Source organism: Rhipicephalus sanguineus, chromosome 8 (genome assembly GCF_013339695.2).
Source record: "Rhipicephalus sanguineus isolate Rsan-2018 chromosome 8, BIME_Rsan_1.4, whole genome shotgun sequence".
In the NCBI taxonomy this organism is placed as follows: domain Eukaryota; kingdom Metazoa; phylum Arthropoda; class Arachnida; order Ixodida; family Ixodidae; genus Rhipicephalus; species Rhipicephalus sanguineus.
Window position 1 is genome coordinate 59,590,955 of NC_051183.1, and position 16,058 is coordinate 59,607,012.

A 16,058-nucleotide genomic window follows, 5' to 3' on the forward strand; every position below is an offset into this window, starting at 1 on the left:
CGCCGCGCTGTTCGCATTTCTTTATCGCGTTAGTACGCGTGCGTGCGCATGTAGGCAAGTGAAAACTGCGGCTATTTCTTTCCTAATCAGTTAGAGAACAACGGCATGCTTCATTCGGGGCTGCAAAAGCGAACGCAATGCGTAAAACATGCGTTACTCAGCGTGAAATCACCACCGCGCCGCCGCAGTTTCGGCCGCGCTGGACCAAATATGGCGGCGGACAGGACGGTCGCCGTACTTTTCCCGTTTCAGTGACTTTAATCGTCCGCAAAGGAGAAAGTCGCTACTCCGAAGGAGGAACGGAGCCCGTTGCTCCATTCTCGCTCCCTTTTTTTTAGAGTGTAGGCTGCTAGCAGTCCATCGCTCAAAGAACATCTTCCCATGTGCGTGGCAATGGCCCTCGCATGGTGCGATCGTGATCTTCGGCGGCCTCGTTTAGGAGGACGGCTTCCCATTGCTCTGCGAAGCACCACGCTCAGCGAGCCCCCCCCCTCCTTATTATCTAAAACATCGCTAATGACCTCTCAGTCGCACCTTTCGCGTCACTTTTTACTGTGCCGGGTCGTGGCAGCACAAGTTTTTTGACGATAATTTCGACCTAGGTCCGCTGATGTGGCATTCCATGAAATGTTTACTCAGCCCGTCTACCCCGGAAAGGCGGGCATTAATGGCAGGCCTTTTGCGAAGGGCGTCGTCGCTTAATTATCAATTTTGAATTCATAGATGAGCTCGTTTTCCTTCGCCCTCGACAACGGGGGGCGTGCGCTGGTACGAACGCCTAAACTCGTACGAACGCCTAAGGCCAGTGTAATGTAAATTATGCCATACATGATCTGTATATCATGATCTTGTAGCTACCGTCTGTCATTTATGCTCTTCATACAACCACGGCACGCCATGCCGATTTTGGTATGTATGAAATTAACCAAACGGTCGCGACAGCACGGACCGTGTCATTGAAGTCATGCCGTACACGATCTGCATGCCAAGATTTTCGTGTTACGACCTGCCGCTGATGCCCATCATACACTCATGTTACACCATACTAGTTTTGGCACATATTAATTTAAATAGAGGACCACGAGAGCACAAAGCCGTAAATTTTTAGGCGGATAGATAGATAGATAGATAGATAGATAGATAGATAGATAGATAGATAGATAGATAGATAGATAGATAGATAGATAGATACGCTAAGTGTGGCTGATGTTCGCTAAGAAGTACTTGGCACTTAAAATACGGTGATATTTAGGTGCATTGTTAAATTTAAAGTGCACCATTTTCTAATTGCATTCATCAGGATTCATTCGTGATAATAACGCAGGCATTATATTGTGCTCGTTTAAACATTCCAGGTTTGAAACTCGTGCACACACCGTAGAGAGTAATATCGCGGTTGAAGAGCGAATCGCTTCCAGTTCCTGCTGGCGATATGTGAGTACAATCTTTGTGTAGAGTTTCGATTCATTGCACATCGGTAAAGGTTCGCAATCTTGCGCTCTTTTTGTTATCGTTGCTTACTTTCATTAAGGCGAGAATAGTTTTCATACCACAGCCGTTATACGCTAGTTTCAAGCGGATCACTACGTGCGCAGACCAAAGAAACAGTGGCCGCCGTCTCGCCATTGGCCGCAACTCCTGCCCATTGTTTTACGGTAGGGTACTGATGGTGGAATAAAAGCGCTCTGCAGGAAAACTGGTGATGCCGACATTAAAAATAGCACACGCAGCCGAAATTCTGGCTTTGGGAAACATGATGTCGAATATGCGCTTCGGAAAACACGATGCGAAACACCACCCTTAACAAAAGAGAAAACAAAAAACATGGCATTCGCACAACCAGCTTGACCAGTGATTGCAGCTCCCAGTTTGAAGAGATTCTCCCTTCTCAGAATTTTCGGAGAAGCCATCAATCATGTTTTAACCACTGAATGAGAGCCATCACAAGTATGCCACTCCTACGAGCCCGCTTTGCAACTTTAAGCACTGAAAGAGTGCTTCTGCAGGCTCAATTTGATGATTACCTCGTGGGTCAACTATTGAAACTATGCATATATACATGTCATCGCGCCTGAATGTGAAAATGTTTTGTATGGGGTGTTATTTGTACATACCCACGTCACCACTTCTTCTTGTATTTTTTTTTTGCCCGCCGGCCTCGACGCTTCTGATCTGCACTGTCATGGCAATAAATAAATAAGTTATTAAATGACTTAATACAAACTTATTGGACGCTTGAGATTCGCCTTCAAGTGTAGAACGCGATAACGTAATCGGGTCCCGGGCGCATCGCCGTCTCAACTGCTAACCTCGCTTCAGATCTCGGTGCATGCCTCAACCGTGCCATAAGGAAACGAACGACTCTGCGTGTAACATTCGCCGATTCGAAGTGTCCTAGAACGCCTACTGCAAGTACAGTTGTTAGTGCCCGCTACGCCATGTATTTCCTTTGCGAATCAGCGAACAGCCCTTACGCATCCGTAAGGCAACACACGAACTTACGCAGCTGCTCATTTTGTTGATTTTGCAGTGGTGATGATTACATATATCCGAGCGCTTCGTAATGGGCGGGCCTTAAAAAAAGATCCACTCTCGCGCAATTCACATGTTTTGCCGGATGGCGCCATTCTACACTTCTGCCACCCAATATTACATGCGTTAAGAATACTCCTTCCTCAAGATGAATGTAGTGTTTTTTTTTCGAAGCAGTTTCAAGCAATGAGGTAGCTCTGCGATAGAACACCTGCTTGCCACTCATAAGACCTGAGCTCAATTCTCACTCATACTGAAAATTTCTATTATATATTTTATTTCATCTTCCTTGATTTTTCGGCCACGGACAAGATGATGATTTTTCACTGACAACGAACGACGCCGACATCGACACCGGAATTTCTGCGAAAAGTGCACTTCAGCGATATCGCGTTAAAAAGGAAAAGCTACCGAAATGCAAGAATGAGCTGCCTGAGAGTGGCACTCCCACTGAATGTGTTGGTAAACTTCTAAATAACTGAACCCGATGCGCCGGTCTTGTGTGAATGAATTCAGGCCGCGGCGGCCGCATTTCTGACGGCGGCGAAAAAGATTGAGGCCTGTGCACCTACATTTACGTGTATGTTAAAGAACCTAAGGTGGACGAAATTTCCGGAGCCCTCCACTACGGCGTTCCTGATAAACATGTCGAGGTTATGGGAGGTTAAACTCCAGCAATCACTATTATTAATATATGATTATCTATAAGCTATCTGCTTTTTCTTCTCAGTCAATGTAATTATGCTTGCCTTCCATCCCGCGAAAGCTTCCTGCATCTATCGTGGTTTTGCATTGCTTCCGGGATTGGAAGCATTGCAAGCTTTCTGCGCCCCACCTGGTTTCGCATTACCTCGGGGATCGGTACACTCTTATTGCGGTAGCAAATATATGGACAACATCGGCGGGCTGGTGTTGTCGCCTGCACCGTCGCTGTCATGTTGCGTACAGTCGCGCTCAAGATGACTTGCAACACGGGAGCGCGTGGCCTCACGAGTTCAATGACTGCGCACGGCTTCAAATTGATTCATTTGTGTAACTCAATATTATTTTCTTATTTGGGAACATCCCCCAATGCGAGAACAGCGCTTAGTTGTAAAAATAAGGGCTAGTGGAAGGAATGCGAAATCTCTAAACTCGTCAGGCCACGCGCTCACGTGTTGCAAGTCATATTGAGCGCAGGTCTACATTATATATATATATATATATATATATATATATATATATATATACATATATATATATATATATATATATATATATATATATATATATATATATATATATATATATATATATATATATATATATATATATATATATATATATATATATAAAACCAACAAAGAAAAACATATGAGAAAAATTTTTTATCCGAAGCGCATAACCGGGTACTCGAACCTGCGACCCTACTCGAACCAGCAACCTCTCGCTACGCCGCGTGCAGCGTTCGACATCTCTGCCAACCAGCATACGCCATCCAACATACTAATGTCGAGCTATTTATATACACCAGTTACCGCTGGCGGTACGAAGAGCTCGGATGTGCTTTAACGTGTGTTCACTGTCAAACGAAAGATGGCGCGAAGGGCGCGCTTTAAAGATGTTCGCCCCGCTCATGTTTTGCAGGAGTTGGGATGCGCGCTTTCTACCTACACTTTGCCCTAAAGGTCGTGGTCGCCCGTGCTTTCACGCTTATCACGTGAGGGGGCAGGTTTGTACTTCTTGTTCGTTCACCTCAAACTTGGCTTTGAAGCTACAGTCCGCACGAAGAACAGCCTAAACAGGAGCTGGTTGGTGGTGCGTAGTCGACATTTGCAGCACGCTGCTCAAACACAAAGATGCAACACCTGTGGCAGTCGTCAGTTCACGCTCGTCCTGTGCTTACCTGTGCATTTTCCTTGTGCGTCCTTCTTTGTGGTTGCGCAGCGCGATGGACGTGTAGAGCTGTGACAGTTGTTAGTTCGTGCTTGTCCTCTGTGTGTTCTTTTAGTGCGGCCTTTATGCTTGAGCAGCGCGCTGCAAGTTTCCAGCAGCTTGCCATTCTTTGTTGATATTCCAACTTATTTGTATCACATTCACTGCTTCACCCTTGTGGCGAAACTGTGACTTTTGACAGTGCGATATTTGCGCGCGATTAAACAAATACGTGTCATCATCTTACGCCACGTAATATTTACGTCATGATGACGCCACCAAGCCGTAATCGGATCACGTGAGTGTGTTCGATGCCAGTTGACGGTACCATGACACACCCGGAAGAGCGACTGGCAGACCCGGAAGAGCGACGTAAGCAGCCGCGCGCTCTTCCACGGGGGAGGGGAAAAAACAGGCGACGCGCGGGAGACCTGGCGAGCACGGGAGCAGTTGCAACCTATGCGAGTACTGTCCTGTGATGTACACCTAAGGCGAAAGCTGTGTAACCAACGCACATCTCGCACAATGGGGGCAAGTGTCGGGAGAGAGCTTCCGGCGAGAATGATGTGATGTCAACAATCCAGATGTTAGCGGTATATTAGCATATTTTAAGTAAGTTATGAGATAGAATAATGATTACTGTATCTTAGACAACCCTTGCGTTCACCCATTGCATCCCTTTTATATATGCGGTCGGCGTTCGTGTGCCCTTATGTATTCCGTAAGTGAACATTGTTTTTCGCGCGTTGCCGAAACCACGTAGAAAGGAGCGCGTGTTTGAGATCTGTTCTGTCAGTTGCCGCAAGATGATTTACTGTAAACGCTATCTTTTACTAATTGTATGACTCAAACTTTAATTTATGGCAAACTTTAATGTCCACTCTAACATATACAATCCTTAGCGTTATCCATTCCACCACTTTTATATATACTTCAAAAGTTCATGCCGCTTTTTCAACCGCTCGCACCAGAGCATCACATGGTGGTCTAGAAGATAGCAAGGAGAGCCACTAGGTACACGTGCCACTCAAAAACCTGCACCCTAATCCATCGCTTTGATATGTTGCACTCTGCACTCGCACATCGGCGTTCGTGTGCCCTAATGTATTTCTTTGGGTTAACCGTTTGCTTCAAGCGCTGCCGAAGTGAACCTCCAAGGCGACGTAGAAATAGGCGCTGGGGATAGGGTAATGGGGAATAAAAAGAGGAAGAGAGAGGGAAGGAGAGCACTGCACGTGCAAAGGAGTACAACCAGTCACTGAGGCTGGAGCTTCTCTGACCTACGTGACATCAGCTCTCTGACATTCCATTGGGGAATCGCGGCATTTGAAAGGGCCATGGGCGAGCTGTGGTGATTACTGAAGCGCTGAAAACACTGGATCGACAATCTCCAGCAGTTGCAGGGCAGTTCGGGCTGTCGGAGTGTGTAGCTTGTTCAAAAGCATGAGTACCATGACCAGTGAAACACAACAGTGTGACATACTAAGGCGTGCGAATGGCGTGGATTCAATAGCCTGAAATAGAAAATAAAACGCGAATACTATCAACCTCGAGTGCAAGTATCTATCCGACAGCACTGCCTGCAAGAATGCCTGCAGAAAAGGTACAGCGGGAATAGAAAGAAACGCGAACATGCGGCATCTACATTCCTTGCTGTTTCGCATTTATATTCAAGTGGTTGCAGCCTGGATGATTGTTGAAAAGACGACGCCATTCATGAAAAAATTAAAGACCATCTAGCATCTTTTTATTGCCACCACAGATAGAGCGTGATTAAAACAGCGCGCCGCTATGTTCGCGTTTCTTTCCATCCCCTCTGTACCTATGAAAGCCTGCGAGATGCACAAATGCAATTAAACTCCGATGCAAACACGAATTCGTGAGCTTCGTAATAAGCGCGGCCGTTCAGCGCCAGCTTCCCGTATGGATGGATGGATGGATGCTGTTATGTTGGGGGTTCGGAGCCCCGCAGCACAGGAACCACACGAGACAGCGGCTAGCAGGAGACTGCTTTATTGCTTTCTTTTAGAAGCGGACGAGAGGAGGCAGAGGAAGTTACAGCGAGGGCAGAAGACGTAACACGATATGCAGGAGCTGGGGACGAGAGTCTGAGGAAGGCGCCATGCGCGTGAGCGCGTCGGGCAGCACCGGCAAGCGAGGTACAACCTCTGGAGTGGCCGTGTGTCGGTTGATGTGCGCGTACACGACATCCCTTACCCCTTAGATGGGGTCACCGTATCGGTCAGGTGGACGCCGATCACGTTGGGGCCTAGGCGCACTTTGGTGCTGCGCGGACCCGCTGGGTTGGTCATCGCGAGCTTGCGTCGCACAAGTGTCCAGCCTGGCCTCAGCTTCGCTATGCTCGGAGTCGGGCGTTGTGGGCAGATCATGCGGCGGCGGCGCTTCCGCTGGGAGCGAGATCACGTACGGAGCCGGCACTGTGTCTTGTTGATCACTTGTTACTGGTCCGTTCGTTTGATCGTTCCGCGGCGAATCTTCTGTCGGGTAGGCCTCTGCACCTGGCTTTATGTGATCAAGGTGCCGACGAACCGTTCCGCTTCTTGACTTGATTAGCCAAGATCGATGTCCGAGTCTCTTTAACACGGTTCCGCCAACCCAAGCAGGATTCCCTGCAAAGTTGCGGAAAAAGACCGATTGCCCATTTCTATCTTTCTTGGCAACTCAGCAACGCTGTGGTCAGTGGTCACCCTCTCAGCTGGTCGCGGCTGAATGCGTGTCAGTGCCGTTGAGAGCTCGCGGCCGAACATGAGTGCAGCTGGCGTTTTGCCCGTCGTTACTGAAACGGTGGTGTGCTGTTTCAGCTGAAAACGAGCCAGCCTGCACGCAAATGTACCTGACTGATCCTTTGCAAGTGCCTGTTTCGTTTCATACACCATTCTTTCGGCTTGCCCATTCGTGGCCGGATGATAGGGTGCACTTGTGATGTGCGTCACCCGATTCTTCTTCAGAAATTCTTCCATTTCCGCAGAAACAAAGGACGGGCCGTTATCCGTTACCACCCTTTCGGGAATGCCGAAAATTGCGAACAGGTTTCGCAGTTCCTCGATCAGTGTCGGCGACTGTATGTTCCGCATGGTGCGCACTTCGAGCCACTTGCTGTATGCGTCCACTACAATTAGGAGCATCCTTCCCTCCACAGGCCCAGCGAAATCCGCGTGGATTCTGTGCCATGGTGTTGTCGCACGTTTCCACTCGGGAGCTGGTGCTTTAGTTGGAGTTTTCTGGTGCTGGCAGCAGGTTGCACAACTCTTGACCACCCGCTCTATGTCGTTGTCGACACCGGGCCACCAAAAATAGCCTCGAGCGCACGCCTTCATAGCTACCACGCCCCTGTGACCTGCATGTGCTAAGTCGAGCACGTCTTTCCTTGCTTTCTCTGGAACGACCAGTCTGGCACCACGGATCACGCAGCCTTCCTGTAGCGAAAGCTCGTGTCCAAGCTTTGTGAACGCCGAAAATTCCTGCTTGGGCAACCGGCGTAGCTCTCCGTTTGAGACGGCTGTCATCACGCGGGATAACAGTGGGTCATTCCGGGTCAGCTCAGCCAGTTGACGCGGTGACAGCTCGAAACGTGGCGCGGATGCAAGCATAAGCACATCTCCTGGGGAGCATGGCTCATCTACCTGCGCGGGCAGTGGCAGCCTGCTGAGTGCGTCAGCATTTTGGTGCAGGCGTCCAGGCCTGTACACCAAGTCGTAGTCGTATGTGGCCAATTTCAGACACCATCGAGTCATCCTCGGTGACAATATCTGAGGGATTTGCTTCTTTTTCCCCATGATGCCTAGGAGCGGTTGGTGATCCGTTAATACGGTCACGTGCCGGCCAGCGACATATTGGTGAAAGTGGCTGACGCCATAAGCTACCGCAAGGCCCTCTTTATCGAGCTGCGAGTAGTTTTTCTCAGCGGTTCCCAAAGTTCGTGACGCGAATCCAATGGGAGCCTCTCGGCCGAACGCATCCTTTTGAGCGAGAATTGCGCCGATGCCATATGGCGACGCATCCACGGACAGAATGAGAGGCCTTTTTTCGTCATAATGCGCAAGGACTGTCGAAGACCTAATCATCTTCTTAAGCATCTCGAACGCATCCTGGTGTTTTTTCTCCCACTTCCAGGGCGTGTTCTTCTCGAGAAGCCCATACAACTCTGCAGCTACCGTCGCTCTGTTCTCCAAAAAACGATCGTAAAAGGCGAGAAGCCCTAAGAAAGCCTGCAGAGATGTCTTGTCAGTCGGTTTTGGCGCCTCGAGGATCGCCTTTACCTTTTCTTCGGTCGTATGGACACCTTGAGCATCGATTTTATGACCGAGAAATTGGACTGAGCTGATGCCGAAGCGGCATTTCTCTTGCTTGAGTCGCAGACCTTTGTCGCTTAGCCTCGACAGGACTTCCTCTAGACGTTGCGCATGCTCTTTAACGTCCTTCCCGCTGACAATAATGTCGTCAAGGTAGACACTCACCTCCTGAATTCCGGCCAGTGTCGTCTCCATCATCCGCTGGAAGATGGCTGGTGCAGCGGATACTCCAAAAGGGAGGCGATTCACCTTGAACAGTCCTTTGGTGGTGTTGACGGTGAGCAATGCGGCTGTCTCGTCGTCCACTCTTAGCTGCTGATAGGCCTGGTACAGGTCTAACGTCGAAAATGTCGTCCCACCGCGCAACTTTGCGAACACCTCCGCAGTTGTCGGCAGTGGGTACGCCGTCTTCTTGACCACCGCGTTAACTGTGCTCCTGTAATCTCCACAAACGCGAAATGTTCCATCCTTTTTGCGCACCCACACCAAGGGTGTGGCCATTTCGGCGTGTTGCGTCGGCTCCAGGATGCCTTGTTTTTGCAGGCGGTCGAGCTCTTCCTCCATAGGCTCTTGGTAAGCTAGGGGTACTGGACGTGCTTTGCAAAACTTGGGTGTGGCACCTTCTTCCAAGTCCAAGTGAACCAATGGACCCACGTAGCCATCGATACCTTCCTTAAATACATCAGGATGGCGTGCGAGAACCTCCTGGATCTCTTGGCTTGGTTCGGCGACCTGGTTTATTCCGTGCACACGGATGTTCAGTGCTGAGAACCAGTCACGTCCGAGCAGGTTGCACCCAGTCCCTTTCATTACCAGCAGGGGCAGCACGTAGTCCTTTGATTTGAAACGCACACGAACCTGTGCCGAACCGACGGTGTCAAGTTCTTCCCCTGACCAGGTGCGTAAGTCTAGGGGTTCTCTCGAAAGCTTTGGGGCGTTCGATGGCCACGTTTGGTGGTAGGTAGCCTCACTGATGAGGGAACATGCGGCGCCCGTGTCCACTTCGAATTTCAGGGGCCTTCCCTCGACTTTCACGTCAACGAGGAATTTAGGGCAGGGTTGTCGCCCACTCACGGCATGTAGGTCGTAGCACCTATCGGTGTCTTCGAGGTCGTAGCACACAGGTTGGGCGTTAACCATGTGAGTGCCTTGCCGGGCGTTGAGGTTGCCTTCTTTGTTTTTCTTCTTTTTGGAGATGCAGGCGTTCTCGATGTGACCCTTTTTGGAACAAAAACGGCATTGCGCTGTCCTGAACTTGCAGGTGTCAGCCTCGTGCCAGCCGTCGCATCGATAGCAGCGCCGTTGCTGAGCCGAATATTTGCTTTCCTTTTTAGACTGCGAAGTCTTGTGCACCTCCGCGGAGCTCGTCACCCCCTTAAGTCCTCGTTGCTGCTTCGACGCACTTTCGGACGACAGTGCCAAGTCCAACGCGCGTTGAAAAGTCAAGTCTTTCTCCGCGAACAGTCGCTGCTGCAGATGCTCGTCGCGGATGCCGCACACGAACCTGTCGCGAAGCATCACATCTTGGGGCAGCATGGTGGGGTTCGCCAGAACGGCTGCGTGGCCTTCTGCCGGTGGCGTCGATGTAGCAGACGTTGTCGCTGGCACTCCGAAGTTACAGTCAGCTGACAAGCTTCTGAGGGCTGCAACGTAGTTGCTGATCGACTCTTCCGGCCGCTGGTCGCGTCGCTGGAACACGTACCGGCTGTACAACTCAGACGGTCGTGGATCGAAGTGCTTCTGCAGAAGGGCAACTATGTCGGCATAGCCCACCTCTCCAGGAGTCTTCGGTGCGACCAGAGCGCAGGCAGTTTCAAAGGTGTCGGCTCCGCATAGCGTCAGGAGGAGCGCGCGCTTCTTTTCTTCGTCGCAGACGTCGTTCGCCACGAAGTAGAAGTTCAGGCGCTGGATCCAGGATGACCAGTTCTTGCCGCTAAACGGCTCGATGGCGGCCTGCATTCCTCCAGTAGCCATGGGCGTAACCTAGAGAGCTGCGCACTTATAAAATTCCACTTCTCGTCGCCAATGTTATGTTGGGGGTTCGGAGCCCCGCAGCACAGGAACCACACGAGACAGCGGCTAGCAGGAGACTGTTTTATTGCTTTCTTTTAGAAGCGGACGAGAGGAGGCAGAGGAAGTTACAGCGAGGGCAGAAGACGTAACACGATATGCAGGAGCTGGGGACGAGAGTCTGAGGAAGGCGCCATGCGCGTGAGCGCGTCGGGCAGCACCGGCAAGCGAGGCACAACCTCTGGAGTGGCCGTGTGTCGGTTGATGTGCGCGTACACGACAGATGCTATGAGCGTCCCCTTTATAACGGGGCGGTGACATGTCTGCCTCCAGGCTTGAAGGAGGAAAAAAACTTCCTTGTTTCATGTTGTCCTAATGCCTTATCTACATTGATTAAATCTATGTTATTATACCAAAAAATATAAATTCACGGTCCATCTCTCTCCCTCTTAAGGCAGAATGACCTTTTTTTCCCCCAATTATTTATTTTTGTACTTTATCTCTACTTTTCTGCCACCAATACTCTAACCGTCTCTTACTTATTTCTATCGCGGACGTGTTCAGCTTTCCATTGTTGTCCCTAAAACCCAAGGCTTCATGTAGACTCCGTGCCCACACGTATACCTGGGTGAATATCGCCACACTTGCACAGCGCCACCACGCGGCAGCGGCGAGCGGAGGCGGAGCGCACGCTCGACGGCCCGAGGAGCGCGTTCGCCCAGGCACTAAAAAAATAGAGGAGGCGCTGTCCGGATTTACCATGCATCCCGAATGACTCCGCCCTGTTTTGACGTGCTTATCAAACACCGGCCTCCAAGTAAATATTAGAGAGCGTGAATTTGCTGCACGGTAACTCATAATACTCGGCTGCGTTGTATCAAAGGATCGAATTCGTCCCGACCCTGCCAAACTCCGGATGAACTTCCTAAGCCAACGTTCATCAAATATTTGCGCAGTTTCATCGGCCTGTCTTCGTACCTCAGACGCTTGTTTCGCACCATAATTTCATGACAAAGAACCCTTCATACAACGGGCCCCTAGCCTTGTGGTCACCAGGGTCCGACAAGGCGCTCACAAACCTCCGTCGCTTACTGACCTATTTCCCAATTTCGCGCAACAACGACCCGAAAGCCCCCCACGGAAATGCACGTACACGCCAGCAGTGTTGGGCTCAGCGCTGTCCGCGCGCAGCGCAATTCGGAATTTCCTGGTTATGTCGTGGCTTATGGAAGTGGAACGCCTACCAAGGCTCACAGTCATCACACCGTAACGAAAGAAGATTGCTTCGCTATCACCTCGGACCTTACTAAGTTCCAGCTGAATTTCTATGACCACCCATTTGATGTCGTCACACAGACCACGACGCACTTTACTGGCTGTCGTCGTTAAAACATCCCTCATGCCGTCTTGCCCGTTGTGCACTTCCCCTGCAGGACTCGACATCCGCATACTGTCGCGAAGCGGCAACATTCGGAAACCAACGTCCTCTCGCACACTCATGTGGCTGACGACGATGACCGCTGTTAATTATATGAGTTGTTGTTTCTTCCATCCACATTGACATGCGAGCAGCGACGTGACACGCGAACAACTCCTCGATAATAGGCTTGACCTCCAATCCATCGAGACTATCAGCCTCAGAGCGAAGTGCCGTTACGATGAACATTTCGCCATTCGCGACAACCCCCTCTACCGACGAAATTACAGCTCCGACGGCCGCCAGTGGTTGTTCATAGTACTTTGCAGCGTGCGTTCCGACATCTGCGAAGTTTCGTCGCTGATCCACAGGGTGTCCACCCTGTAAGTTTCTAGACTTCCCAGCGCACTCAACAGCGATAAACTGCATGGGAATGTACCTCTACGTCCAAAAGTTTGCGTGCTCTTGCCCCGATTACCAGTGCCGGAAATCGTCATCCCGGCTGTACCCTTTCCTTGCCCCCCGTGGGCCCTTTCGGCGTGTATGCATTGATTTCTAAGGGCCCCTTCCAATGACTGCTAGTGATAACCCCTGGGTCACCAGCTGTGGCAGTTGACCACGTCACGCGAGACCCTGAGACGGCCGCGCTTCCGGCAGCTACAGCGCACGACGTTTCCTCCTTCCCGCTTAGTCGATTTTTCCTGCATCACGGGCCACCCCACGAGCTGCTCAGTGACAGCGGCCGTGTCCTCCTCTCCGAAGTAGTCGGAGCTATTCTTCAAGATTGTCACGTGGTTCCTCGCATGACTACCGCGTACGACCCACAAACCAATAGCCTCACAGAGCTCTTCGACCACACGCCTGGCGACATGCTTTCAATGCACGTCGCCTCCGACTACACAAATTGGGACGCCATTCTGCTTTTCGTCACCTACGCGTACAACACCGCTACTTAGAGCACCTCTGGCTTTTCACCATATTCCCTGCTGTACGATAGACACCCGTCACATACCATCAACACTATTCTACCGTACCGTCCGAATGCCCCTGAGTGTACGCCAATATCTGCACGGTGAGACTTGCCGAAGAGTGCCGCGACTACGCATGGACCTTCGCCTGCAATAACCAAGAGTGCCAGAAGAGCCCTCTCGGCGACGCTACTGCTGTGCTCACCTTCCATCATGGAGATAGCTGTCGGTTCCTGCTACTGCGCATGATCTCTCCTAAAAGTTGCTGCCCAAGTATGAAGGTCCCTTTCTTGTCCTCGAAGACGCATCGCCCGTTAACTATGTGACTGAACCCATCGCATCGTTTTCAAACACGCGCCGTCATTGGCGCGACATTGTCAGCATCGAGCGTCTCAAGCTGTACTATGATTAACGCGTACTGACACGCTACTAGTACACCAGATGGATCCCTTTTTGTCCATGGGGGTTACTGTAGCAATGACTAACGATACTGTGGTCATCCTCTCAAGCACGATCTTGTGGGCCTGTCCCCGTTATGCATTGCTCGTGGACACGCCGCTGGTGCTGGGGGTCCATGAACTGTACCGTTGGATATACATTTATTCGTCGACCATTAAGCCAGTGCCCGATAAATGCCTTTACATTTCTAATATGTCGGAATTTGATGCAGCTTGTCGATATAATGAAGGAGAAGCTTATGCTAATATGTGCAGGACCTGGTCAAAGGCGCGAAGTTCTTACGTCGCGTGAACAGACAGCGGACAGTCGTGTAAATCGTGGGTATATGTCATTATTTCAAAATATTTGTAATAAAAAATGATTTATGGTCCAGGAGTAACCTATACGTGCGGTGATCTTGTTCTGAAATAGTCAAGTGCACGTTGAATGAAACTGAGAAAAAAGGGGTCTCTTGCTGCTTACAATATGGTCCGTCCTGCTCCAACAATTTTTGCCAGTGTTTCTCAGAATTTTGCCACTGCGTCTGCAACAGTTTTCTGCCAGTGTGTTTTGCCACCAAAATACATCAACTCTATATGGCGGCTAAAATCTACACACTCCGCTGTCGCATTCACGCGTAAAATTTGGATTCGGTTCTTATATATCGGAGAATTTCATTTCGGCTTGAATTAGCTCGTAAAAAAGTCCAAATTACAGCAAACAAACGATACAGTAATATTTTGCGACAAAATCAACGCAATATTTGTGTCCTTCTTTGTTTCATAGACGAAATGGCGATGACTACACTTGTAGAACGAGTGGTCCTGCCAGGCGAAATGCACACCATTCTGGACTGTGGGAAGTGTTTTCTTGTTTTTGGAATTATTTTAAGGTCTTCAAAAACGTTTCCGCTCTTCATATTCTTCTTAGCTTGTTTTATCAGCGCCGTGTGTGATCACATTATCTTCAAGAAATAGATCGCTGCCTAACATCTTTATTTAAGTTGTCTTCCATTTCAAGTACACCGTCTTGGAGTGAAATAAGGACATAATACTAGAGCGCGAAAGTAGAAAACAAACACTAAGAGGCAGAGAGAAGTTCGAAAGTGGGCTTCTTACTCTATCTATTCGAGTTTTGCCCTACAACGTTATGTCCTTCGCGGGTGAAGAAAACGGGATGAAGAACAGGTTATGTTCTTCGCCCCCTTTTCTGCGCTTCTTGCCACAATGTTCATGAACCAACTACACCACCAAAGAACCACTATACCGTTTAGTTAGTACCAACTCAGCTGTTGTTATGGTCACGATTGTTGATACAGTGCAGGTTTAATGGATAAGGTTCAGTTTGATTCAAACACGTACAGGATTTGGCTGACGTTTGATTCGAAACTCCTTTTTAAGTCCACGTTGCAGTCAGAAATTGCTCCATTCCGATTAGAATTATTTCAAAAGTGAAAGGTACTTATGCGCGCTTTACGCTCCCGTGAAATTTAACCCAGTTTTGGTTTCTGAATTAGGCTCTTGGAAAAAGAAACGCCCATACAACAAAACTGAGACGTAGGGCTGGAAGGATTTTTCTTTCGCCATCTTGCCGTGATAGTTCCTGAAAATTATTTTACTGACCCATAGATGGATAAAGCTACAGGAGTGTTTGCGATGAGCCGTGCACTTAACCCCTGGGCAATATCACCTAGCTGTATTGTGTCTGGAGGAAATGTGACTGCGGTGAATCCATACATTATTCTAGCAGCGTTTTTCGTCGTGCGAATCGTTTCTTTTTTCGGTTCAGATAATTCGCATAGCTGTCTGACTAATAAAAAAAACTAGAAAATGGCTTGTGCATTGCCTTCAAGAATAGAATGCAATATCGTAATCGGGCCCCGTGTGGATAGCCTTCACATTTGCTGGCCTCCCTTCGGTTTTCGGTGAATGCCTCAACCATGCCGTAAGGAAACGAACGACTCTGCGCGTAACGTTGGTCATTTCAAACTATCCTAGAATGCCTCCTGCAAATGCAGTTCATAACGTAGTGGAATTGTACAGCGCGGAATAAAGGACGAAACACTTAAAGAAGCACACACGAACAGCACTGACTCTCAACTGAAGTTTATTGCATACGACACATGCACAAAGAAAATTATTCTCAGCAAAAGAGAGGCAAAACACGAAGAACCTGAGTCAGTTTACCGTCTGTGCGTGACATTCAGAAATTGAAATTCTTTAGGTGATAGAAGGCTGGCTGATACACTGCTCGATATATGTATTACTGTGGTACGTCTCTAGGATGAGTAATTTGTTCCTGTTACTATGCCTATCTATCACTTCCGTCTTGTTAAGCAGTGGCTTGCATTGATGATGTGTGCAATGAGCCACCGAGATTGATAATCGGTCATTCTTTTCGCATTGGCTCTGGTAATCCGGTAATCTATGTTTTCCGCACCTACCAGACTGACCAATATAACCACTG